The sequence below is a fragment of the Drosophila ficusphila genome, unplaced genomic scaffold (genome assembly GCF_018152265.1).
Source record: "Drosophila ficusphila isolate 14025-0441.05 unplaced genomic scaffold, ASM1815226v1 contig_412, whole genome shotgun sequence".
NCBI lineage: Eukaryota > Metazoa > Arthropoda > Insecta > Diptera > Drosophilidae > Drosophila > Drosophila ficusphila.
In genome coordinates this window covers 2722295-2729464 of record NW_025064326.1, presented here as the reverse complement: position 1 = coordinate 2729464, position 7170 = coordinate 2722295, and positions in this window count along the sequence as shown.

Genomic DNA, 7170 nt, shown 5'->3' with positions numbered 1-7170 from the left:
CCCATCGCTGGGCAGCCCTTCAATAAACTGCACTGAGAACAGAGAATGATGCAAGCTCATACCATATATATATATCATAGTTAATATACAATAATCAACAATTATTTAAACGACTTTCATCTGCAAGTTTCAGTGATAATAATTTTGATATTTTAGTATTCTTAATTTACAAGCAAGTTACCAAAATTCTTGGCATATTAAATATGTTAATGGATTAATTTATAGCAATAGATCAAAAGTTCTTTCGAGTGTATCGATGGGCGGTTAGTTGGAAAACAGTTGGCGCGGACAAGTTGCCGCTGGCTGTGGCGCCTCGGCAGCCTCAATAGCGACTGATGAAGTGGCACTTCTAGCACCCCGTGCCCCAAACACAGAGCTCCGATGATTGCGATGACTATGACTATGATCGGGATGAGCACGGAATCCTAATTAAGTCTAAGCAGCCCGGTAAGGGGTTAAACGCCCTGAGAAGTGGGCGAGGGTCCACAATTCCATAATTAAATATGGATTCGAGAGATTCAAACTTAACCACCTGAGCCCTTTGACATTCAACAGATTTGTGCGTCTTATTTTGGGTGGAAAAGGAGAGGGTTACAAAGTGACGGTGGTCAAAGATTTGCAAAACTTTAAAACTAATTAAAACAGATTAAAAAATGTATGCTTTACAATTTGAAACCTTCATTTAAGCAAAAACTGGCTAACAATAAAATATTTATGAAATTGTTGGAAGGCATGCGTTGCACACTTGTTCTGACGAACAGTCATGTAACTTTTAATTAAAAACATTTCGTATTTACCCAAAAGCCTCAAAAAATCCACATCAATAGCCATGGCAATGCTGTTGCAATTAAGTTTTATAGTCAAATATGGCAAAACTTACAGACGTGACTATTCCGTACACAAAAAGCATAACCAGCTCCATATGGCTGTCACAATTTTCCCTTGGTCGTTAGTGGGTTCTGGTACAGTGGCACCCAACCCAACGGAAAAACCAACCAAAATGCCACCCGGGTGCCAAAATCCAAGTCGGCAACTTGCCCAATGAGTATTTAATGCGTCAAACTGTTTAAATTTCTATTGGATTTTTTGTTTGGACTTTCCTTTTGACTTTTGTTTTGGCCACAGATGTTGTTGTTATTGTTGTTGTTTCGGATTGGACAAAAAGTGACGCTCGGCTTTCAACTTTTTGACCATAGAGGATAGAAGAGAAGCTTATGCGAACACAGGACACAAACAGAAGCGACCAGGATACTAGTAGTTATCTAAGTTGATAAATATAATACTAAATAAAATATTTCGAACCCTTAGTATAAGTCAGTTTTAACTTTTGAAAGTTCTAATTGAAGCTATAGTTTATTTAGATGCAGATACGCTTTTTTAGCAGTCAGTTCTAATTGCAATCAAACTTAATCCTAACCATCAAACTTTTTATTAATGTATTAATATCAATATTATTACGGTTAATGTTATTATTATTTTGATCTATTATTATAGTAATATTTTCACCTTGACTGTACCTTTACACATACGTGCAGGCACTCCACGCAAATGGTCATCCTGTGGAACCATTTATTTTCCACTTTGGCCGAGAGACAAAAACAACAAAATCCAGCACACACGGAGATACCCGTACATATCGTACCATAGATATATCTCTCTATGCGGGAGGGCAATGGGAAGGGGAATCGGAATAAAAACTAAAGTAAAACGAAAAGTTTTTAGTTAGCTTTTGATGAGGGTCAACTCGAACTCAACGGGTCTGTGGCACAATTTTCAAGTGCCCCTTCTCCCAGCACCCTCGGCAGAACAAAAACGGAAAAAAGGATGACACACAATAGTTCGGACATTGTTTTTGACATGACTTTCTATCAAAAACAAATTTTCCCTTCTTTGTTCTCCTATTATTTTGTATATTCCATTTCCCGTTTTTTCATCACAAATCGAGGCGAATTCGAGGGGTCGAAGGGGGTCGGAGGGGAAAATAGCAGCAATCATTGGAAGTGGGACATTGACAACTTAATTTGTTGAATTTGTTCGCAGGTAACACCATAAACTATACAAAAAGCAATGGATTTTATATTCCGTTTTTTCCCAACGTATTTATAAACCTTTTCAATGGAACTTTAAACAAACAACTCTACTTTAATTACAAAAATATCTTTAATGCTCACCTGCCAACAGAAATCTCTTCTTTCCATCATTTATTTCCGAAATAAATAAACTGGAAAATTAAATCAAAGTTATGATTATCGTCATAACCGCTTCATATTTAAACCTTTTAATTATGTGAGCTTTGGAGCTTTAAGAAGCAGGTATAACCGAATATAAAAGCCTGGTAATTTATTTACTTGCCTCTCCTGCGAAATACATTTGCTGGCTGCAGTGGCCACAGGGCAAAACCGCAGCCAGACCGGCAACAAAATGATTGCAACTGACGCATTGCAAGCCGCAATCAGAAGACGCAACAAAAATTGTTGTGATGATGAAATGTGCAAGCCCATAAAATCAATGCAACGCCCACACACGCACTCCGGGGGGCGTGGTACATGTGGGTGGCACGGTGGCACAGTGGGTGGAGTGGGTTGTGTGGAAAAGCCGCACGCACTCGCTGTCAACTGCAGCGACTCTGTCTGGGCATTCAGACCTAACGCCAGCTGCAGGAAAAGCCGGGAAAACCAACTAGCTGGCAGTTGAGTCGCGGCTTCTGCCTGCCACCCACTAACACACTTGGCTTTCTCCGGCTGTCAGTGGAAGATGGCTGATGGCTGGGGAAGAGCCGTCCGTCTGCCAGACGCACGAACGCCTCCTCTTAAACAATTAGGTGGAAACTTAATTTTCCCAATCGCATGCAACATGCAACATGCAACTTTCGCCCCGCCTAATTGCTGGAGAAAGTGAGGTCTTCTGCGGGTAAGCCGCCATGTCAGCATCAGTTTGCCGCCGAGGCACAGGCACTGGAAAATTGAGAGTCAAACTGGGGGACAGACAGCACTGCTGCTCCATCGGTGATGTATTTTTGATTGCAGCCGCTCCAAAACACAACAATCAGCAGAAATTGCGGGGGCGAAGCGGAAACAAAACGCAGACAAAATGCCAAGGCGCAGAGGACAAAACACAGAGCAGCAGCAATCATCATAACCTGTAGCTTCAGGCCAAGCGTAACAATCATCTCCATCAGAAAAGGGATCCCTAGTCGACCTTGAGATACCCTTCAAGGGGATAGAATGGATTAATGTTCTGTAGATTGATTTAAATTACCAATCATATCATTACCAGACTATATTCAACTTCAAACATATTAATAATAATAAAATTGAGCATTATAAGTTCTTATATTTAATTCCTTATAATATACCTTAAGTCTTCCTGTTCACCAAGATATCATACCCACCTCACTCCCGAAATACAGAGCATAAAATGGCGAAAAAGAACCCCAAGTTGCTGTGAACCGAAGAGCGAAAGTTCACACCGAAATTGAAACCCGAGGAAGGAATCTGTGGCATAATCTGAGGCGCAAAATGGAGATGACAATAAATTCGATTCGATTTCGGTTTTGATTTAGTTGAGTTTAGTTTAGGGAGCATCATCATCCTTGGATTACCACGCACCCAGCCCCAAAATGGTGATGTCGGGATGCCAATGATGATGGCGATGGTGATGCCAATGGTGATGATGATGGCGATGGCAGCGATTGTCGCCTTATGGCAAAAGGAAAGTAAACACAAATAGATAACAGACAACAAATAAAAACCAGCAGGGCGAAATGAAAATAAGACAAAGCACACACAAACAGACAAACCGACGAATGGATGGACGGATGGCTCGCGATTCTCGGTTACCCAATTCAGGGATCCGAAAGCGCCCAAGGACCTCCGCAGAGGAAAGCCATTGGCAAACACATTCGCCAAATCCCGCTCAGCTTAAGTTGGCTTTGAAATTTTGATTGAAAAAATCAGAGGGCCACGGAGGGGCAGGCGAACTAAGCGAACTAAGTCAGACACATCCCTCAGAAATGGGCGACAAATAGCGAAATGTTGCCATGGATTCCGATAATGAGCGAATGGCAGAATGGCAGAACCGAGCTGCTCGAATGGCCGGACAATCTTTGGTCAATAATTCATTTTCATCCATCCATTTTCACCCCCCTCCCCTTCCGCCACAGCTGGCATTTTGATTTGGCCGGACTCCAATTATGGATCCCACTTCGGCTTAGCCGCTTTGTCCAACTTGGCTGCGACTGTTGATTCGCAGAGATAATTCCGGGGGACAAACATAATTGGAAATGTAATGCAATGAACTCGCGACTCGAAAATAATCTCCAAATCGCCAAGCTCATAACATTTTGTGGTTTTGAGATGGCATTTAGCTCGTGGTTTGAATTATAGATGAACAAAAAATTATGACAGTAAATTGGTAACAATATAAGTTGGAAAGCTTTATACAAAAGATATCCATTTGGAAATGTTCTAAGAATTTTCAAGTTACGATGGATTACATAATTGTGAGAGCCCATAACTCGTCAAATTTAATTTTTCTCTTGAGCAAGTTCCCATTTTCAACGCCTGTTCACATCAAATGTTTTTGAATTTCCGATGAATTACACAATTGTGCCCCTTAATAGCAATTTCAAAGCACTTACCTTGTCGGATTTTGTCCAATTAAAACATGAAATACCTCTAAACAATTGTAATTGGGTTTAAAAACAATATGCATCTAAATTTTTCATTTTAGTGAAGGTCGATTTTGGACCCCAGTTCATAATCAAACGTTGGTAATCGGATGCCAAAAAAAAAATGGAATTCAAAATGTTGGATTTATTGTTGGTAAGTTGTTCCACCAATTTTGGATTTGGTTTACATTTGGCTAAGTAGTCCAAAACTGTGGCGAAGGCGTGTAACTAGGTATTGTGCCGCAAATCTTACTTATATTATACTTAATACATTATAAGTTATTTGAACTTAATATTTGTAAATATACATCAACATCTAAAAAGCTTTAGCGCAGAACCCAACCAGACTGATTTGCTTTCCTGGCTTTATTATGAAGTAAGCCAAAGTTGAGGGAATGCGGCTTCCACAGCGCTTTCACAGGATAAACCCGTTTTCCGCGCTTTGAACCCACTTTTAAAAGATAAGATCTAGCTGTAAGAGAAAGTACCACAAACCATTCAAATCAAAAATAAAATATTTTATTAAATGAATTCTATAAAGCTTAAACTGTATTATTTTAATTCCATGTTAACATGTTGTTTTCGTTATATTTTTTTTGCTATTGCGCAGAAACGTTACTAATTGGTTGTAAATGGATAAAGTTTTTTCCCAAACGAATGGACCTTTTGTCAACCTTTGATGGTACCATAAACCCGGCTGGGACTTGTACTTGCTAATTAATTCAAATGAGTTTCTCACGTGGAATCGGCATCCAAGTCAAAGTCTATTGGGTTAGATCAAGTTCAGATTAGATAGAGTAATGCGATCACGTTCCGAGTACTGGCCAGCTTCCAGGGCCTAAATAAGCGTTAAATTTTACTACACTTCCCTCCGTCTAAAGTTACACTCAAACCGGTCTAAAGGGTAAGCACCCGTCAAGTATTAAAAGCATTAGCAATCATTCAATTAGTTAACATGAAAATTACACAGCCGACAAAAGGGATAAGTATGAATGTGTTAAATACTTTTTCTAGAAATGGATTCAGCTGCATGCAAATGGAAGGTATTGATGATTTATTTGCTCTATGATGAAAACTAGTTTACATTTTACTTTGATCCAATAATAACAGCCTGTTGCCGAGCTGTAGTTAGCTTGTCATATTAAGATCAATCGTTATTAAATAGGAAGCCGTTAATTCAAACCGGAACCTATCACTAAATTAGAGTAATAAACTATTACTTTATCGGAAGGTTTATCCAGTTGAAATGAGGTCAGTTTTGATTAGGCTGTTATAAATCGTTGAAATTAAATAAATCGCTGAAATTTATCAAACCTTCATTAAACGTCAAATTAAGTGAAAACTTCATCTATTACGGAAAACGCGTTAACTTGATAGCCAGTCATATTATTTTTATCGTACTTGATCTGGCTGTATTTTATTTTTTCAAGATCAGCCAGTCACTAAATTCACTTGATAACAACTTTTTTGGTTCTGACGCATAATTTTCTCGTTGACGTCGAATCAAACAGTAGCTAACGTTATCTGTTGTGCTGAAAGGCTGGAAAAATGATTGTTATTAAACACATAACTCATTATCTAAGAAGCTATTTATATTATTTAAATATCTAAAGGTAACCGAAACTTCCCACTTATGTTCTTGTTGGTGAACTACGTTATCACAGCCTCAATGACAAGTCACGACTAAACTCCAAACCTGAAATCCACATGTGTGCATCTATCAATTTGCTATCATATCCGGGTAGGTAAAGTGCGGCACCGTCTGTAATTTACAACGATTCGATAGGGCTTGTTCGATCTTCCAGTTAAACTTTCTGTCAATGACAAAGTGGCCACACGTGAATCGAATTAAGTCGGAGGCGTAGTAGCTCTCCATGATATCTGGCATTAAGTCAGTTGGTTCCACCCAGTAACGCCGCGCTTTAAAATTGTGTGTGACCGAGAGCAATTAAAATCTTTACGGGCTTATAAATATAATTTCGTACTTACATTCGAAGGTTTTTAATTATTAGCTTAAGGTTGTTAGCATTAAGTTTATAGTCGGAGCCTGAATTATACTACCAAGACTTAAATTACCCAAGAACTTGCCTTGGAAGCACTATTATCTTCGAGGACTTTTACTACCAAGTTGAAGTGGGTAAAAAACAGAGGTGAGTGCTCTCCCCGTGAGATTCATTCAGAAATTGTGGCTAATAGTTTCAATTGGTTATTTGCATATCGTCGTGACTGTCATGCAAATTAAATTGATTTTATACTTATATTGAAAATCGTTCAAATTACGATCGCTACTTCACGAGTGTCTAGAACATTTGTCAGAACTTGGTACCTGACTTGCAGTTCGAATTAGTCAATAAAATGGCACTTAGGCACACGTAATGCATTCATCAAATTCTACAATAAATTTGATCTTATTTCTATCACATTTGATTTGATAAGTGGCCATAAACTATCCCAGACTTAATTGGTTTATGTTAATGCGGACTTCCAATTACCAATTATAA